Source organism: Schistocerca piceifrons, chromosome X (genome assembly GCF_021461385.2).
Source record: "Schistocerca piceifrons isolate TAMUIC-IGC-003096 chromosome X, iqSchPice1.1, whole genome shotgun sequence".
Lineage (NCBI taxonomy): Eukaryota > Metazoa > Arthropoda > Insecta > Orthoptera > Acrididae > Schistocerca > Schistocerca piceifrons.
Genome location: NC_060149.1, coordinates 11,780,761 through 11,802,882, shown reverse-complemented (window position 1 = coordinate 11,802,882; position 22,122 = coordinate 11,780,761).

The following is a 22,122-nucleotide window of genomic DNA, read 5'->3' as shown; positions in this document are numbered from 1 at the left end:
GTGTGCCCGACCGAGACTCGAACTCGGGAGAGCTTCTGTAAAGTTTGGAAGGTAGGAGACGAGGTACTGGCAGAAGTGAAGCTCTGAGTACTGGGCGTGAGTCGTGCTTCGGTAGCTCAGTTGGTAGAGCACTTGCCCGCGAAAGGCAAAGGTCCCGAGTTCGAGTCTCGGTCGGGCACACAGTTTTAATCTGTCAGGAAGTTTTATGACAGATAACATTCTTTTAGGTGTAAGTAGACATCAGAATGATACTGTCAGGCAGTTTATAAGTGGGCTTTCAGATCATGATGGACAAATTCTCATTCCTTATGATGTTAATCTGTTTAAAAAAAATTTCCTCAGTGGGAGCTCATAAGAGTAATGAACAAAGAGGCACAAGAAACTTTGAACCATAAGTTGTAGCAAATGGATTGGCCTTCAGTATGTAGCCTTGATAATATTGACTCCAAATTTAACTGTTTTATACACGAATTCTTAACTTTTTTTGAAGAAATATTTCCACAGAAATGGGTCAAAAACAGTGCTTCCAATTCTGTAAGTAAGCCTTGGATTATAAAAGATATAAAACAGTCATGCAAAACCAAAAGGGAAACGTATACTGCAATAAGATTATCTAAAGATGTAGAAAAATGGGAACACTATAGATTATACTGTAAAATTTTAAAGAAAGTAATACAAAAATCAAAAGCCCTTTATTATGAGAAGAAAATGGATAATTCTAATAATGAAATAAAAACAATTTGGAGCATTGTAAAAAAAGAAATAGGAAGTGATACAACAAGCACAGAAGATGTAAATGGAGGAACACTAGTAAATAACCCAAAAAGAGTGGCTGAGGTTTCAGTACACACTTCCTATCAGTAACTCAACAGATTGGTTGCAAGCTGATGTTGATGAAGCCATAACTCTTTGTCAAGCTGTATATTCAAACACAATTTCAGAAACACACCTTAACCCTGTCACTGTAGACGATATTCAAAACATCATCATGTCTCTAAAAAGTAAGAACTCTGCAGGCGTTGTTAATCATTCTAATAATTTATTGAAATATTCTTGTGTGTGGATAAAGGACATTCTCTGTCATATTTTCAAAGTATCCCTTCAAAAAAGTGTTGTTCCCAGTACGCTGAAGTATGCCATTCTGAAGCCCCTATACAAAAAGGGTGATAAAACTGAATTAGTCAACTATCAACCTATGTCTCAGATTACAGCTTTTTCTAAAATTCCAGAAAAACTAACAAATGTAAGAATTACTGATCATCTCTTGAATGGGGTTCTCAGGAAGAGCCAATTTGGCTTTCAAAAGGTCCGTAACAGAAGACACAATGTATGCACTTGGAAATGAAGTCCTAGAAACCCTTAATGAGAACATCTAGCAATTGGTGTCTTCTGTGATTTGTCTAAAGCATTTGACTGTGTTGATCACCAGATTCTCTTGTCAAAAGTAAAATTAGTAGGAATAAGTGGTGTTGCAGGTAATTAGCTACAGTTGTATCTCTAAGACAGAAAAGAAAAACTTGTCTTGAATAGCTCAGGTAGAGTATGTGATATTTCTGTACATTCTGAATGGACTTCCATTACATGTGGAGTGCCTCAGGGCTCAATTCTTGGACCACTATTATTCTTCACTTTTATAAATGATTTACCATCATGTACAAGTCTGCCGTGTAAATTTACTTTATTTGCAGATGATACCACAATTTCTGTGAGCAGTAGAACAGATAGGAATCTTGAGGAATCCATTAATCACATACTATCAGATGTGGTTAAATTGATCAAGGTGAATGGTCTCTCATTAAATTCCAGTAAGACCAATTTTATTCAGTTCTGTACAAAAACAGCAAAAGAGAGAGAACTAAGTGTGACATGTGGTAATCAGCCAATAGAAAGAATGGAAACAACAAAATTTCTTGGATTTTACATTGACAAGAAAATGAACTGGTCTCCACTTATTATAGATCTCTGTAACAGGCTTAGCTCTGCTACGTTTGCTTTACGGGTTGTCACTACATGTATTAAACCTAGCACTGCAAAAGTGGCATATTATGGCTATTTTCACTCACTCATTGAATACAACATTACTTTTTTGGCAACCAGCCACTACCAAGGAAGGTGTTCATTGCTCAGAAGCGAGCTTTAAGAGTTATACGTGGATTACGCCCAAGAGACTCATGTAGAAATAGCTTTCAAAAACTCAAAACGTACACAACTACATGCCAATATATTTTTTTTCACTTGTGTGTGTTGTCTATAAAAATATAGAGATGTTTCAACCAAACAATAACTATCACGAGCATAACACATGGAGGAAGAATGACAAACACAATGAGCAAAGAAATTTAGGCTTGGTGCAAAAGGGTGTCCACTACACTGGAACAAAACTATTCAGTGCTCTTCCACCTAAAATAAAGACAGAGATTCATAACGAGAGTACCGTATTTACTCGAATCTAAGCTACATTTTTTTCCGGTTTTTTGTAATCCAAAAAAACCGCCTGAGGCTTAGAATCGAGTGCAAAGTAAGCATAAGTTCTGAAAAATGTTGGTAAGTGTCGCCACAACTAACTTCTGCCGTCGAATGTATGTAGCGCTACACGGGCATGCATTGCAGGCACAAAGATAAATACTGGCGCCAAAACCTCTGCGTCAGAAAATCAATTTAAAAAAAAAAAAAAAGGTAGAAGACGAGCTTTTTTCTCCGCCCCGAGTTTCAACAACTGCATTTTCATACATTATCCAACGAAGTAAATGGAAATTCCGTATTGTTCATCTTCGAATGCAGCAGCCTTTCAAATATTCGTAACAACAAAAATAAATTTCCTTACACAAAATACCAACAATGCACAAGACTTTAGGACTGCTGCACGAGTTGATACGCTGGCGCTCATTAAGATTTCACGTAGCGGCACATATTGCTTCGTGGAATTTTGTGAAATGCTTGTTGGTGTTAGTGAACCATAATGAAACGCTTTCATTACAGTGCCAAATTCAAGGGGGGAGTTATTTCTTTAGCGGAACAAGGTTCTAATCGTGCTGCAGGTCTGCGATACGGGATTGATGAGAGCAACGTCAGGTTATGGCGGCTGACGAGAGACAAGTTATATGAATGTTCAAGTAGCAGGAAAGTATTTAGTGGGCCAAAGTGTGGACGATATCATGCACTAGAAGTGATTTTAAATGAATTTGTTAAGGAATAGTGTCAGAGATTCCTGCCTGTGAACGCCGAAATTTTAAAAATTAAGGCACATGAAATGCATGCTACAGAGAAAAAAAATCGAAAATTTTAAGTTTAGTCGCAGCTGGATTGATCTGTTTATGAAGCGCTGGGGTTTTTCACTTCGGAGGCGAACTTCAGTTGCACAGAAGCTGCCGAAAAATTATGAAGAAAAACTTGTGGAATTTCAGCGCTTCATAATTAGGCGGCACACAGAAAAGCAATACCTTCTTGGTCAGATAGGAAATACTGACCAAACTCCCGTATATTCTGACATGCCGTCAAATTATACGTTTAACGCCAAAGGAAAGAAAGACATAAGTGTTCTTACACAAGATGGTGAAAAACAGGTCTCCGTCATGCTTGCTTGCACAGCAGATGAACATAAATTACCCCCATTCACAGTTTTCAAGCGAAAGACTTTACCGAAATCGGAAGTGTTTCCAAAAACTGTAATTGTAGGAGCAAACGAAACTGGGTGGTTTTCAGAGGACATGGTGCTTGAATGGATTTGGCGTTTGTGGAATCGTCGTCCTGGCGCAATGCTTGGTTTACGCAGTCTGTTGGTATTAGATGCGTACGCAGGCCATACAACACCTGCAGTAAAACGAAAATTAGAGGAAAGCAAAAGCGACTTGGCAGTAATTCCAGGCGGGATGACTTCAGTTCTGCAACCACTTGACGTCTGTTTGAATAAACCATTTAAGGGCAAGCTTAAACACATGTACACAGGCTGCCTTTCGAAAAGCGACAGACAACTGACACCAACAGGACGTGTACAACGGTGACATGAGATGGTTGCTAGTAGGAAATTTTATGAATCGTGAAACCCATGCAGTTATGCAGTATTCTCTTCACCGTAAGAATAATACGTATGTAAACATTATGCCATGTATTCTTTCATGTTTGCTGTTATCTCATTTAAATCCTGTCTTCCTAATAAACTACGAAACTAGAGTGAGGCAACAGCAAACGCAGAAAAATATACGTATCATGTCATGTTTATATTTGTATTATTCTTATGCTGAATAGTGATACAGTCAGAAATAAAGCACGGCAACTGACTAGATTTTTAAATCTAAGGTGAGTCCAATTTCTGTGCAGAATGTAATGTACTAAAGAGGCGTCCATTTTCAAACGGAGAAAATTTTTTTGCTTAACTCTCGTTCAGAACATCTTCTTTCATACTCAGTCTATTATTTGGTTCCTGTTGGTCATTGTCAAAGAGAGCAGCAGTGTAAGTAACAACAAATAGCAGTCCCTTGCCATTCTTTCGCTAATGCGACAATTCATTCTTTTTATTGTAAGCGGCGTTAGAGCACACAAAAGCAAGCCATGCTGCGAGCAGCAACAGGTCGTATACAGTCATTATCTGAATGCAACAAACAGTGCGTGACAAGGTACGATAGTGCATTTTCAGTTTAGAGTGACGTAAACACCTACAACAAAGAGAATGGCACTTATCAGATCAAAGCAAAATAAGCAATCGATTCAAACCAGACAAAGCACCTGAAAAAGGAAGGGTACCCGTATAAATACGGACGGAGCGCCTGACGCATAGCAATGGCTACCTGGTAAAGCTTAACTACTACTTGCGACTCGAACCAAACTGCTGTAGCTGTATCTTCATCCATTTGACCTAAACTGTGTCTCATGTTACAATGGACGAACTTTGTTTCGATTTGGAGGTGCGGTCTAAAACTTTTCAAATGGCTCCGAGCACTATGGGACTTAACATCTATGGTCATCAGTCCCCGAGAACTTAGAACTACGTAAACCTAACTAACCTAAGGACATCACACAACACCCAGTCATCACGAGGCAGAGAAAATCCCTGACCCCGCCGGGAATCGAACCCGGGTGTGGGCAGCGAGAACGCTACCGCACGACCACGAGCTGCGGACTCTAAAACTTTTCTCTCCCCTTGAATTTCGAGTCTCAAATTTCAGGTGCGGCTTTAGATTCGGGAAAATTTTTTTCCTTGATTTCGAGTCTCGTTTTTCAGGTGCGGCTTAGATTCGAGTGCGGCTTAGATTCGAGTAAATACGGTAAGTTTAAGAAAGCATTAAGAATATTTACGCTAGAAAAGGGTTTTTAGAGTCTAGATGAATAAGCGGACCGAAAATAGAATGGCAGCACTCCAGTAGGTCGCGGCGAGCAGGTGCAGACTGCCTGTAACCGCCGGTGGAGGGGGAAGGCCACAGACAAAAATACTGGGCCAGGTCCACTCGAGGAGCAGTCTCAGGATACAAGCTACGTTAGTGAAATATCATGTAAGAATGACGCTGTTATCCAGCAGAACACCTGACAACCCAAGATGTCATTAGCTCGCTGGGAAAGTCTCAAGAGTTACAGCTGTCTGTATACTTCCATACAAGCCCTGATTTGGTTGGCAATGCTGCGCCGACGCGGACTCTTCGAGTATTTGCTGCATTAAATAATTATAAAAAACGTTGTTATTAAGCTGTTTTTAAACGTTTACAATTGTTATAAATATAATCTAAGTGTTGTTAAATTAGTAGGAGTGTTAGTGAAGTATAAAATAAGATTAAACGGGGTAAGAAGCATATTTTTCTTCTCGCGTCTGTAGCACGAATCCTAGGCCTAATTTCACGCGTGCGAATCGTAAGTAAGCAGTGAATTAAACTTATAGGTAAACGGTTCCTGAGGGTATAAATATAATATAAGTGTTGTTACATTAGTGGAAGTGTTAAAGAAGATTAAACGGAGTAAGAAGTTTATTTTCCTTCTCGCGCCTATAGCACGGATTTTAGGCTTAATTTCAAGCGTGCGAATCGTAAGTAAACAGTGACTTAAACGTATATGTAATCACCAGTTTTTTTATTCAGTAATCTTTCAATTTATTTATATCTGCTTGAATAGTTTCTAGGGTCCTTTGTTTACGTTTTAGTCAGTACTTAAATCAGTTTATACGATTTCTGTTTTTACCATGCGTGAGAAGTGTGTGACATGCCGTAGGATCGTTAGTTCCAGGGTATGGTGTGATGGGTGCTGTAGTTTCTTTCATTGGGGCGAATGTAGTGGCGTGGGAAATGGGGACAGAAATGAGGCTCACCAGTGGTACTGTAGGATCTGCAGTAGAGATAGGAAAATACTGGAACAGGAAGGGAAAATTGTAGCTCTTCAAGCTGACCTAGACAAGGCAAGGGAGGAACTGGACAGGTTAAAGAGGGAGAAGGGTGAACAGAGGTGGGAAGTGGCAACAGGTAATAAGGGGAACAGGCAAAGGAGAACATCGGACAGCTTTGTCATAAATCTTGAAAATAGATTTGACCTGTTGCCTCAGTCAGAATCGGATGAGCCTCATGTAGCTGAAGCCACAGAAATGGCACAACAAGCTTTCAAGGACTTGAAAAAGGTAGGGAAATTTGTAAAGAAAACGAAAGTTCTGTTGTTAGGTAGCTCCCATGGTAGAGGTGTTGGCCAACTACTGCAGGAAAATCTAGGTCCAGAGTACCAGGTCACAAACTTTTTCAAGCCTAGTGCAGATCTGGGTCAGGTAACAGAGGATGTAGGTTCTTTGTGCAAAGATTTCACGGAGGATGCCGTGGTTATAGTGGGTGGTCTGGGAAATAGCATTGACAGAGACTCTGAATATTCCATAGAGAGTGACCTGGTGAAGATAGCATCAGCAACGAAGCATATGAGTGTGCGATTTGTGTCTGTGTTGAGACGCCATGATCGGCCACATTTTGAACTCTTCTGTCGGGAGGGTGAACTTGGAGTTGGAGTGGCTGCTTAGGACGGATACAGGGTCCCATATTGGTTTGATTCCTGTGGATGCTATCGATAGGTGGGACTACACTAGGCATGGCCTTCACCTCAATAGGAAAGGGAAGGGAAAACTGTCTGGGTTGATTTCAGAAAACGTAAGGGCGGGCACTGTCACAAGTGGTAAAATACCAGTGGTCACAGGTGTCAGAGGGATGCCTTTCTTAGGATAGAGAAGGGAGAAAGAAAACGAGTTTTAAGAGAGATTGGCAGACACACTCAGTTTGAGAAAACAGATGAACAGGAGTCAGATTTTAGCATACAGATTCCATTTAAACTATGTTTAACAGAAAGTAATCAGAAACTGCCAGTTCATCTTCACCAAAGCAGTTATAATCCCATTAGTATGCATTATCAGTTATCTTTATTACACCAGAACATTCTGGGACTCAGAAATAAAATTGATGAACTACTCATTTGTATTGATGAAATGAATTCATCTAACCAAATTGACATAATCTGCCTCTCTGAACATCAAGTGACCACTGGCATAGATATGTTAGACATTTCAGGATTTAAGCTAGCTTCCTACTTCTGCAGAGTAGATATGGATGGAGGAGGAGTTGCCACATTTATTAAAAACTGCCATAGATTCAAGAACATTGACATTAATAAATTCTGTTTAGACCAGCATCTAGAAGCATGTGCAACAGAAGTAGAGTTCCATAACAGATCCTACATAATAGTAACTATTTACCGAGCACCTGCAGGAAATTATAATCTATTCATAAATCATCTAGAAGCTCTTTTGGGTTATTTAACAGGGAGAAACAAAGAAATTTTGATTTCTGGTGACTTTAATACAGATTTTCTAATGCAATCTTCCAGTAAACATTTACTGCAGTTAGTAATGTTGTCTTTCAACCTAACTCACACTGTAAACTTTCCAACTAGGATCACAAAATCCTCAAGGACAGCCATTGATAACATTTTTATAGACAAATCAAAGGAACAAAATCATATCATAAAACTTGTAATAAATGGACTATCAGATCATGACATGCAGCTCCTTGTTTTAGATGTAAATTCTGAGCAGATTATCAAGACTGCTAAGTCTGAGTACAGGAGAGTAGTCAGTCAACCAAAAATTGAGTGTTTTAGAAAACTGCTCAAAGATATGAACTGGAAAGGTGTTTATAGTGTACATGTCATGAATGAAAAATATAATACATTCATGAACAATGTCAGTACCATGTTTGAAAACTGTTTTCCTCTAAAAGTTACTCAAATTAAACAGAAGTCTATAATAAAACCATGGATTACACAAGGAATAAAGATTTCCTGTAAGACAAAAAGGAAAATGTATCTGTCGACCAAGAATAGCTCCAATACTGATGATTTCGCTAAATACAAGGAATACTGTAAAATATTAAAAAAAGTAATTCAGACATCTAAGCAAATGCACTACGAGAAGAAGATAGCAATGTCAGGGAACAAAATAAAAACAATATGGGATATAGTGAAAGAGGAGACTTGTAGAACCAGAAAGGAACAGGAGCAAATAGCATTAAGGGTAGATGACACATTAGTAACCGATGGGCATAGTGTGACAAACCTATTTAACAAGTACTTTATATCCGTTACTGATAGAATAGGATTGTCAGTATCAGTAAATAATGCCCTTGAATATCTGAAACTACCCTTTACAAATAGCTTCAGCTACATGAATATATCACTCACTTCACCAAAAGAAATAACTTCCATAATAAAATCTTTGAAAACAAAGCATTGTAGTGGTTATGATGAAATATCAACAAATTTAATTAAGGCATGTTCTTGTGAGTTTAGTACAATTCTAAGTTACTTGTGCAACCAGTCAATTATAACTGGGACATTTCCTGACTGGCTAAAATATGCAGATGTTAAGCCTCTATTCAAGAAAGGGGATAAAGAGATACCATCAAACTACAGACCGATTTCACTTTTGCCGGCATTCTCAAAAATTTTAGAAAAAGTAATGTACAGGCAGCTTCTCAACCATCTGACCACAAACAACATATTATCAAGAACACAGTTTGGATTTCTGTAGGGTTCTGATATCGAGAAGGTTATTTACACCTACAGTGAAAACGTACTTAATTCATTAAATAACAAATTACAAGCAGCAGGTATTTTCTGTGATTTGTCAAAGGCATTTGATTGTGTGAACCACAACATCCTTTTAAATAAATTAGAATTCTATGGTGTCACGGGCAGTGCTGGAAAATGGTTCAAGTCATACCTAGCTAACAGGAAACAAAGGGTGTCAGTACAAGGGACTAGTGAATTAAGCCATCAGTCATCATCAGAATGGGAAGATATTACATGTGGTGTCTCACAAGGATCCATCTTAGGTCCATTGCTTTTTCTTGTGTATATTAAAGATCTCTCATCAGTTACACTGCCAGAAGCAGAGTTCGTTTTGTTTGCGTATGACACAAGTATTGCAATAAATAGTATGTCGAGTGTAGTTCTAGATAGATCTGCTAATGATATTTTCATGGATATAAACTTTGAAAAGACTCACCACATGCAATTCAGAACCTGTAAGAGGTTTCCACCCAGCATATGCATAAAGTATGAAGAAGAGCAGATAGAAGAGGTTGACAGTCTTAAATTCCTGGGATTACAACTCGATAATAAATTCAGTTGGGAGGAGCACACCACAGAACTGCAGAAATGCCTTAACAAATCTGTATTTGCAATCCGAGTGTTGGCAGACATAGGCGACATAAAATGAAAAAGCTTGCATACTTTGTCTACTTTCATTCCATAATGTCATATGGTATAATATTTTGGGGTAACTCCAAGTAAGTCCAAAAGCGTGTAATACGTATTATTGGTGGAGTAAATTCACGGACGTCATGTAGAAACCTCTTCAAAGAACTGGGTATACTAACCACTGCCTCTCAATATATTTACTCATTAATGACATTTGTCCTAAATAATATATCTCTTTTTCCAACAAACAGCTCAGTTCATACATACAATACCAGGAACAAAAATGATCTGCACAAAGACTTAAAAGCACTTACTTTAGTTCAAAAAGGGGTCCACTACTCAGGAACACTCATCTTCAATAATTTGCCAGCAAACATAAAAAATTTAGTTACAAATAAAGATCAATTTAAAAGGAGCCTGAAAGACTTACTAGCGGCCAACTCCTTCAACTCCATAGACGAATTTTTTAATAGAAACAAATGATGTATTGTATATATTCATACTATTAATATTGTTATTTCAGCAAAAAAAAATAAATAAATAAATAAAAAAAAAAAAGTTGGCATGTTCCACATCCACGAGGATCTCCTCAGCAGGGATCTATGGAACGAAAAACTAATCTAATCTATTTCTGTTATCTTGTTGTTGTGGTCCTTATGTGAGATGTATGTTGGTTCCAGTAGAATTTCTCTGCTGTCTGTCCCAAATGCCAGTTCTCTAAACAATTGACCTTCCCTACAACCAATCTTACATGCTCATTCCATTTCACACTGTGTACCTTATCTCCCAATACCTGCTATGCAGCAGAGTATGACATTATAGCTTTCGTCTGCCAGTGCAGTGTGGCACAGAAATCCAATCAACATACCGTATACACTCAGATAATCCACACGCTCGAATAATCTGTGCACCCTAATTTTGAGGGGGGGAATTCTTTTGTTTCCTTTAATTTGTTCCATTTAGAAAAAAATTGTTCTAATTTACATATAATATCAATTGGTTTGAAAAAACGTGTCAAAACCTTGACATGCTGTTGAACTGGTTGATAAATCATTAAAATACAACTGATTCGGTGGCACGCAGCTGGCTGGCTAGCAGGCCTGCTGGCTGGCCCATTAGCTAGGCGGTCAGCTGGGGAACATTATCCCTGTCAGCTGGGACTATAGACCTACCTACATTAGCAAAGGAAAGAAATGAGAATTACCGTGTTTAAGAATTTAAGTTAATATCTGCAATAAAATATTTTAGGCAGTAAATATGCTGCATTACCTCTCTCCTCACCAACACTTGCATCATCACCACTAGCAGCAGAATAATTATCGTAGCCATGTTTCCGTAGATTGTCATCCTCTGTTGCATCCAATGAATTTGTGACACCACATTTTTTGAAGGATTTTTCCACCAGTAGTTGCACAATGGAGTCCCGTGCACTTTCACCCACTCAAAAATCTGGGACAAATCTGGGCATTTGATTTTTCCACTCGGTGTGAACTTGTGGTTTTCATAAGCCATCCATTGCGTGTATAGCTGTTTAAGTGCAACTTTGAATGACTGATTTATACACACACCTAGTGGTTGTAGGATGTATGTTAGACCCCAGGAATAATGACCAAATCAGTTTTCCCTTTTTGCAATTTGTCTCGCACTTCCTTAGCTGTATGTCCGTGGAAGCTGTCCTGGACCGACACGTTACGTAAATTCAGTAACATACCAGGGCAACGTTGCCAAACGTGCATCACCCAGTCAGTCTCAAGATCATTGTCTATCCACCCTTTCAGATTCATTCTCACTAGTATGCCTTGCAGTGATATTTTCAGAATAGTTTTCCTTTTACACATCATGTTAGATGGCAGTTTTCATACATCGCCAGTTGCAAACAACATTACTGCACGCCTTTGCTTCTCACTGTCACTAGTTCGTATCATGATGCTGGAGTCTCCTTTCCTGTTTATGGTGTTGTCTAGCGGCATCTCAAAATAGACTGGCGTCGGATCCGCATTACCAATTTACAATAATATATAGGACTATTCGCGTCGCAGTTGTATCGTGTAACGATGAAAGGACACTATTTTTTCCTGGTCATCACCTGGAAGCCATTGAGCGATAGTAGTTTTCCTCCAGAGTCCTTATCCATTTTCGTTGAAAAATCTTGGTAGCCAGCCCTGCCTAGCTTTGAAACTGGTAATACCCAGTTCTTTGGCTAAAGCCAGTGCGTTAAGTTGGCACATTTCACTGTGCATCCATATAGTCGCTTCTCATCTACGTAATCGTAGAGCCTTTTTTGGGGGTCCGGATGCTTTGCTTTTTGGCCACGAAATGCTTGGGGATTACTATTAGTTTCTTGAAGCCGTGTTTTGTTTTTTTCCCCGGTTGTGAATACAACTTGCACTCACATCATACTTTCCTCCTGCTACAAGGTTTCCAATGTTCTTGGCTTCTTCAATAATTTTCAGTTTTTCTTTAGCAGTGTACGAGCGATAACGAGAACTTTTAGCCATAATTAACAAGTTTGAAGATGTTGTTAATTCTTCACTTCTAACATGCTACTGATGCGTCACAAACTGAGGTCACAACAATGCAATAATATAATAGGATCTATTGTTGGAGGTGGAGCAGTATCAATCTTGTTTCAAATAATCTGTGCATCCCAGTTTTTTGTCCTTAACTTTGGGAAAAAACAAGTGCAAATTATTTGAGTATATACAGTCACGTTATAAAGAAAATAATTACATTTTATGTAAATATGAGGAACATCAATAACTCACCATATATTTGAGGCATTCAATTCTCAATAAACACGTAAAAAGGACTCAGAACATTGTTAACTTTTAGATGTATCCTTCTTCAAAGCTAACAGAATACATATATGCACGCATACGTACACATACACATATACCTGCACGACTGCAGTGTCCAGCCGACAACATCGTGCAGCTTGACGGGGATGAGAGGTTGAGTCTGGTGGAGTGGGAAAGAGGAGAAAGGAGGTGGGGAGCAGGACCAATTCAGCTCATGTGAACTTGTTCTGGTCAAAGGGGGAGTTGTGTGCAGTGTTTAATGACATAGGGGAGTGGATCAGAGGAGAAGACAGAAGAGCAGAAGATGGATACTATGGAGAAGAGGAGTTGAGTGCAGGACTGTTAGGATCACAGGGCAGGGATGCAGGTGAGTGGAGGATAGAAGCTAGCAGAAATTGAGGACAGGAGAGATATGAAACTGAAGCGTGTGTGCAATGACAATTAATATGTGCATAATTCAGAGAAGCTGGTGTCGGGGAGAATTTCTGAAGACACAGTTTGTGAAGCAGCTACTGAAATTGATAGTGTTGTGCTCAGCAATATTTGCATCATTTGGTGGGCATCTCCACCCTCGGCCACAGTTCATTCCGATGGATAACTAGTCGGTTGCTATTCCTACAGAAAATGGTGTGCAGAAGTTAGAACAGAGCTGGTATATGGTATGGCTTCTTTCACAGGTGGCCTGTCCTCTGATAGGATAGGATCTGCCTATGACCAGACTGGAGTAGGACGTACTGGGCAGGTGCGTCGGGTTGGTCTTGTACTTCCTGTACTTCATGACAGGTATGGTCCCTGTGTCAAAGGGTTGGGAGCAGGTGTGATATAAGGATGGACTACGATATTTCATAGACTAAATACCACATTTGGAAGGCAGCGTTCTCAGACTTTTCTATGTACACTCCTGGAAATGGAAAAAAGAACACATTGACACCGGTGCGTCAGACCCACCATACTTGCTCCGGACACTGCGAGAGGGCTGTACAAGCAATGATCACACGCACGGCACAGCGGACACACCAGGAACCGCGGTGTTGGCCGTCGAATGGCGCTAGCTGCGCAGCATTTGTGCACCGCCGCCGTCAGTGTCAGCCAGTTTACCGTGGCATACGGAGCTCCATCGCAGTCTTTAACACTGGTAGCATGCCGCGACAGCGTGGACGTGAACCGTATGTGCAGTTGACGGACTTTGAGCGAGGGCGTATAGTGGGCATGCGGGAGGCCGGGTGGATGTACCGCCGAATTGCTCAACACGTGGGGCGTGAGGTCTCCACAGTACATCGATGTTGTCGCCAGTGGTCGGCGGAAGGTGCACGTGTCCGTCGACCTGGGACCGGACCGCAGCGACGCACGGATGCACGTCAAGACCGTAGGATCCTACGCAGTGCCGTAGGGAACCGCACCGCCACTTCCCAGCAAATTAGGGTCACTGTTGCTCCTGGGGTATCGGCAACGACCATTCGCAACCGTCTCCATGAAGCTGGGCTGCGGTCCCGCACACCGTTAGGCCGTCTTCTGCTCACGCCCCAACATCGTGCAGCCCGCCTCCAGTGGTGTCGTGACAGGCGTGAATGGAGGGACAAATGGAGACGTGTCGTCTTCAGCGATGAGAGTCGCTTCTGCCTGGGTGCCAATGATGGTCGTATGCGTGTTTGGCGCCGTGCAGGTGAGCGCCACAATCAGGACTGCATACGACCAAGGCACACAGGGCCAACACCCGGCATCATGGTGTGGGGAGCGATCTCCTACACTGGCCGTCCACCACTGGTGATCGTCGAGGGGACACTGAATAGTGCACAGTACATCCAAACCATCATCGAACCCATCGTTCTACCATTCCTAGACCGGCAAGGGAACTTGCTGTTCCAACAGGACAATGCACGTCCGCATGTATCCCGTGCCACCCAACGTGCTCTAGAAGGTGTAAGTCAACTACCGTGGCCAGCAAGATCTCTGGATCTGTCCCCCATTGAGCATGTTTGGGACTGGATGAAGCGTCGTCTCACGCGGTCTGCACGTCCAGCACGAACGCTGGTCCAACTGAGGCGCCAGGTGGAAATGGCATGGCAAGCCGTTCCACAGGACTACATCCAGCATCTCTACGATCGTCTCCATGGGAGAATAGCAGCCTGCATTGCTGCGAAAGGTGGATATACACTGTATTAGTGCCGACATTGTGCATGCTCTGTTGCCTGTGTCTATGTGCCTGTGGTTCTGTCAGTGTGATCATGTGATGTATCTGACCCCAGGAATGTGTCAATAAAGTTTCCCCTTCCTGGGACAATGAATTCACGGTGTTCTTATTTCAATTTCCAGGAGTGTATTTATCTCTGAATCGAAACTTCAGCTTTACAGTAAGTTGTAACCCGTACTCTTTCCATTAATTACTTTTAATGAAAGGCTTTAAATTACTACAATTATATGTCATATCCTACGGCAAATTGTCTATTATGAGGATTGACTGAAACTTTTGATAATGATACCAAATTTCAATGAGAAATACTAACCCAAATAATAAGTAGTGTTACTGTAGCTACCGCCTAATGATTTATTGGTTATCACTTCCATTAGATCATATTCAGAAGCTTGTTTATAAATACAATACAAAAACTAACAACTTTAAATATTACAAAAGCATAGAATCACTGTAATAAAATGTATAATAATTGTTTGGAGAACTGTACCTCATTATCTTGCAAATTAAGTACAACTAAGTTCTGTCTAATATGAGGGCGTGAAAGGAAGTCCCAGTTTTCTTGTGCACCTAATTTGTTGTGAGCCAGGACTAATACTCTCAACTGGGGAAGATCGCCAATGAAGACTGGAATCTTAATCAGATTGCAATTTACTACTTCAAGGTGCACAACATTGAGAAGTCTGGCAAGAGACTGTGGTAGACAATCCATTTTGATGTTATTGAGCTGAAAAAAGGCAAATAAGCAAGGAAACCTCTTAATTTCAATCAATTCCTTAAACCAATTTTTAAGACACAGAATATGACTACAAAGATTGAATAATATGATACCACCGAACTTTGTAATTTTTATGGCACACTGAATACTCAGTAGATGTTTTGAGAGTGCAGGTGGTCACTGTTTGCTACCACACACGATTTTTCATTTGGGAATTTAACACACACCCTCAGGAGAGCTGTGTTTGACAGTTCTTCTGAAGGTAACTGGTAGGTACTCAGATGAAATACAAGTATTGTAGGTGGTAGTAAATAATGACCAGCTGCACTCATGAAGCATGATCAGATGATACCATACAGTAATCAATTTCATTGTTTCACATGTAGAGGTTGACAATCTGGGTATCTCTTCACGCAAAAAAATAAATTACCTTCCCATCACCCACAGGTACAGAGTTTCATAAAAAATACACCTTTTGCATGAATTCCTGTTCCATTTGCATCTTAGAACATCAAATGTGACACTTAAGTATACTTACGGCTAATGAAAAACCGTTCCCTTAAAAAAATGAAAATTTGAAGTGAACTTTTTACACAAGTAGTGTAATACGTACCTTAAGCAATGTCAGGTTCTGAGGTAAATCTCTAATGTTTTCTATCTCTTTAGGAATGTCAGGTGGATTTTCATCTTGTGAAGGATCAACTCTCTTACATAGTTGCCTCAGAAGAGTTTCAAAACGTTCAAGTACAAATGTTTTGTTATGTATTCTCAGTTCATGAGGAGGCTCTCTCAGCACTATAGTAAGATTGTCTCTAAACAGTCCACCTACAGATATCTGCAGCACATTCTCTGTTGAAATCTACAGTAAAAAAAATAAAATAAAATAAAATATTCCTCTTTCATTGAAAAACTGACATCAGTATTCACATACAATAGTAAAAATTAACTTTTACATCTAATGCCATATTCCACATTTCTCCATGTCCAGGGAATTCATTCATTTGAAAAGGATATGACTTCAGGCACTTAATGAAAACAGAAGACTGCATAATCAACAACCATTTTTCCATTAATATTATGACACTGATAAGAGATAAGTAGAATCATTGGACACGTAAAAAAATGACAAAACATGTCAAGCACGACAGAAACACTAAAGAACTCATCATTACTTTCATACTTTTTGAACTGAATTTCCTCCTGCAGAAATAAGGAGAAAGAAGATTGAAGTAGGTAGATGGAAAGGGAAGCAAGGTAATTTATAATAAACAAGTGAAATCAGATCATAAACAAAAGAGGGAGGTGAATGTAAATAGGAGACACAAAGAGAGATAGTGGAAAGAGAAGACAGATAAGCACAGGAGAAGTAACAAAACAAAATACCCACTTGTTAATTTCCTGAGTGTTGACGAACTGAGATCTGTTAAATACTCATCATATAGAGGCATGTACTTTAGATTTTTGTAACAATGGTTATTATCTTTTAGAATTATCTTAAATGCAAAAGAGTTAGTTTATATGTATCCTATTTGTACTCCATGATTAATGTAATTTAAGCAGTGCAGATTTATGCCACTTACAGTACCTCAGTTGAGTAATACGATCAATTGTTGTTATCTGCTTGTTGTTTCTCAGCCTCTGACTGTTTTGGTTAGTACATTTTTCATGATTTTATATAACTTTTATATAGTAGGCAATGAATAAGAGCACTTGTGCTCAGATACAGGGTGAACTGGCTGCTGCCCAAGAACAGCTAGAATCTGTATTAACCACAGTCTACAGGCTTAATGTTGCTATCCTAAGCTACGGCATCACTGAAGCACCTGTAGTAAATGCAGTGACATTTACTATGTTACTGGAATCCCATGAAAAGCTAGATGCCAATGCCTCTTCTGATCTATAACAGCTTACTACTTGTCCTCGTTTGAGAGTGATTGGTGAAAAGCAGTGTGATCACATATCTCTGAGCAGAAGGTGAATGTGGGAACTGGCTGCAAAATGTGTGAAATGGCTGCACAGATGTCTCTCATGGCCAAGTGGCAGCTAAGAGGTGCTGTTCAGCGCTGATGACACATCTGAGTTCGAATGGGATGCCTTGCCTATTGGGCCAGTGGCCAATTTTCTTCCCAAGACTGGAGAATCACACACAGGGTGAGTATATTCATCATTCAGAGCTCCAACACTAGGCACATAAAGAACACTCTCATTGTCAGAAAAATACACTCCTGGAAATGGAAAAAAGAACACATTGACACCGGTGTGTCAGACCCACCATACTTGCTCCGGACACTGCGAGAGGGCTGTACAAGCAATGATCACACGCACGGCACAGCGGACACACCAGGAACCGCGGTGTTGGCCGTCGAATGGCGCTAGCTGCGCAGCATTTGTGCACCGCCGCCGTCAGTGTCAGCCAGTTTGCCGTGGCATACGGAGCTCCATCGCAGTCTTTAACACTGGTAGCATGCCGCGACAGCGTGGACGTGAACCGTATGTGCAGTTGACGGACTTTGAGCGAGGGCGCATAGTGGGCATGCGGGAGGCCGGGTGGACGTACCGCCGAATTGCTCAACACGTGGGGCGTGAGGTCTCCACAGTACATCGATGTTGTCGCCAGTGGTCGGCGGAAGGTGCACGTGCCCGTCGACCTGGGACCGGACCGCAGCGACGCACGGATGCACGCCAAGACCGTAGGATCCTACGCAGTGCCGTAGGGGACCGCACCGCCACTTCCCAGCAAATTAGGGACACTGTTGCTCCTGGGGTATCGGCGAGGACCATTCGCAACCGTCTCCATGAAGCTGGGCTACGGTCCCGCACACCGTTAGGCTGTCTTCCGCTCACGCCCCAACATCGTGCAGCCCGCCTCCAGTGGTGTCGCGACAGGCGTGAATGGAGGGACGAATGGAGACGTGTCGTCTTCAGCGATGAGAGTCGCTTCTGCCTTGGTGCCAATGATGGTCGTATGCGTGTTTGGCGCCGTGCAGGTGAGCGCCACAATCAGGACTGCATACGACCGAGGCACACAGGGCCAACACCCGGCATCATGGTGTGGGGAGCGATCTCCTACACTGGCCGTACACCACTGGTGATCGCCGAGGGGACACTGAATAGTGCACGGTACATCCAAACCGTCATCGAACCCATCGTCTACCGTTCCTAGACCGGCAAGGGAACTTGCTGTTCCAACAGGACAATGCACGTCCGCATGTATCCCGTGCCACCCAACGTGCTCTGGAAGGTGTAAGTCAACTACCCTGGCCAGCAAGATCTCCGGATCTGTCCCCCATTGAGCATGTTTGGGACTGGATGAAGCGTCGTCTCACGCGGTCTGCACGTCCAGCACGAACGCTGGTCCAACTGAGGCGCCAGGTGGAAATGGCATGGCAAGCCGTTCCACAGGACTACATCCAGCATCTCTACGATCGTCTCAATGGGAGAATAGCAGCCTGCATTGCTGCGAAAGGTGGATATACACTGTACTAGTGCCAACATTGTGCATGCTCTGTTGCCTGTGTCTACGTGCCTGTGGTTCTGTCAGTGTGATCATGTGATGTATCTGACCCCAGGAATGTGTCAATAAAGTTTCCTCTTCCTGGGACAATGAATTCACGGTGTTCTTATTTCAATTTCCAGGAGTGTATAAAGGTTGGGAAAGAAGCCACACTGTGCACTCAGAATGCTAGCTGAGCTGTCTCAATCAAAATGTGGAGGGAGCTTTGCTACTGGCCATTGAAAGCACTGGCTGTAAATCATAGCTCATGTCAGCTCAACTGATATTTTCCACCTGCGCTCTGAGAACGTACTCTGTTCCTTATTCCTTTTATATATTACTAACACTGCAAATAACACAAAATAATGCTCAATACATTGAAACTTCCTGGCAGATTAAAACTGTGAGCCCGACCGAGACTCGAACTCGGGACCTTTGCCTTTTGCGGGCAAGTGCTCTACCATCTGAGCTACCGAAGCATGACTCATGCCCGGTCCTCATAGCTTTACTTCCGCCAGTATCTCGTCTCCTACCTTCCAAACTAACAGCGCACACTCCGCTGCAGAGTGAAAATCTCATTCTCAATACATTGTGTTTATTAATATTTTCATAAAAGGATTTGAAAGCAAAAGGCAATAGAAAAGTTCAGATTGCAAATGAATTTCCAGGAAGGAACATTAAGGCATATATGGAAACTTCATGCATAAACTACATACTTTTATTATTTTATGGTTGACGATGGAGGAAGCAGTATAATTATCTCATCATCTTGCACAAGCTATAAACACAGTATTTTTACAATTACATGGATGTTCTAATAGTTTTAATGTTTCTATGGAAAAGTAAACTTCTTAGTAGTAGTAGTAGCAGTAGTTTATTCATCCAGAGACAATTTACATTGCATGGATTTCGTCAAAAAATACATAGTATATATATACACACATATCGGGTGAACAATACTATACAAAATACAGATGTGCATAGTAGACTACGTAACATCAGACCACATTGAAATAGCATGTACAACTTTGATTATTTACATTGATGTATGGGAAAGACTTTTTACATGGAATACACAGTTGATATTTAGATATAACACATACAATTCAGGCACTTTTGTACATATTATTTATTTAGATCATAGCAACAGTCAGATAAAAATTACTATTGGCACAGAGTACATAAATATAATTGTTTAGTATGGAGCTATTACAGGTATTCTTTTGCACTATAATTGCAGTTGGTCATTAAAAATTTGAATACTGCTTCTTTAAATGAAGACTTTTTTTTATTTCTTTTATCTTTACCGGTAGTTTGTTATACAATCTACTTCCTTGTATGTTTGTTTGTTTCTGCGCCAAAGCCTTGTTAACTCTTTTTAAGAATGTCATTGCACTTTCTTGTGTTGTAAGTATGTAGATCCGAGTTGGACTGGAAATTGTTAATATTTCGTTTTACATTAATTACGCTTTTCTGTATATAGAGGCACGGTAGGGGTAGAATATTCAGCTGTTTAAATAATTGCTTTGAAGGAGTTAGCCTTGAACTGTTGGTAATTATTCTAACAGCTCGTTTTTATAGAGTGAAGATGGTTTTGAGATTTTTTTTACTATGACCCCAGAAGATGAGGCCATAGGTAATAGCAGAATGTATATAAGCAAAGTAAACAGCTCTGCTACATTCCCTACTACAGACAAAGCTAATAACGTGTAAAGCAAAGCAAGCAGAGCTTAACTTATGTGAGAGATACAGGATATGGGATTTCCAGTCTAAATTTTCATCTATATGTACACCTAAGAATTTTATGGTAGCAACTCTCACAATTTCTTTATTTTGTATTCTGAGATCTAGATCAGAGTGTGACTTTGCTTTCCTGTAATGGATATAATTAGTTTTAGAGATATTTATGGTTAATTTGCTCACCTCAAACCAATTTTGCAAATATTCTATAACTATGGTTGCAGATGTTGGCAATACCCAGTTTATGTCAGTTACTACAATGTTTGTGTCATCCGCAAACAGGGTTATATGAGTACCATTTACTGGAATCTTGATATCATTTATGTAAAGAAGAAATAGGAGAGGTCCTAGAACACTCCCCTGCGGTACCCCTATTGGCACAGTCTGAATATCCGATCTATAAACAATACTTTGGTTTTTACTGTTTGTTGTTGCAATTTCTACTACCTGTTTCCTATTATGGAGATATGACTGAAACCACTCGTTGTGGAAAGACACCTTCTGAAAATGATATGTTTATGATGTGTGAGAGTGGGTCTGAAATGACACGCACATCTCATCATGACTGAGCAAGGTATCTCGTCAATCCCTGAGGACATTTTATTCTTTATTCTTTTTATTATTTGATTAACTTCCAATTTGTTTGTGGGAGGTAGCAATAATGAATTAACACTTTGTTCTTCTGGGATTGATGTTCTACTAATCTTAGGACAATTTTTATGCAGATTGATTGGACTATTTATGAAGTAGTCATTAATGTAATTTGCTAAAGTACGATTTCTGACTAGCACACCTTGATCATCTTTTAAAACAAAGTCATCTGGATTTCTAACATTTTTGCTTGGGCCTATTTCTTTTTTTACTACATTCCATATAGCTTTTGATTTGTTTGCTGACCCAGCAATTACACTGTCATTGTGCATTGTCATGGCTTTTTTGATCACCTTCCTGTAAATTTTCTTGTATGTCTTAACATAATCTGTGAAGTGTTCATCTTTGTTATCTTTTTTGAGTTGACTGATATGTTTTAGTGTTTGACTAGATACTCTAATAGCAGGTGTTATCCACTGGCTTGTGTTCCTAGGCATGACATTGATCTTTGTGAGCTTGTTTGGGAAACACATCTCAAATAGGGACATGAATGTACTAGAAAAAGCATTGAAAGATTCCTCGGTTGTAGTTTGTGCAAAGACATCATCCCAGGTTTCATTAGCTAACAACTAGATGAAAGTATTTACTTTTTCTGTATAGAAGTGCCTTTTGTATCCCCACTTATATTTTACTGCCTTGGGGATAGAGTAATTTATGTATGTTAATAGTGTATTGTGATCCAGAAGACCTAAGTTTACATTTAGTGGCTCAGTGATACCATTCTCCATATTTGAGAAAATATTGTCTAAAAGAGAAGATGACAGTTCTGTTATTCTGGTGGCGTCTGTAAAGAGTGGTTTCATGTGGAAGCTGCTGAGTATACTCA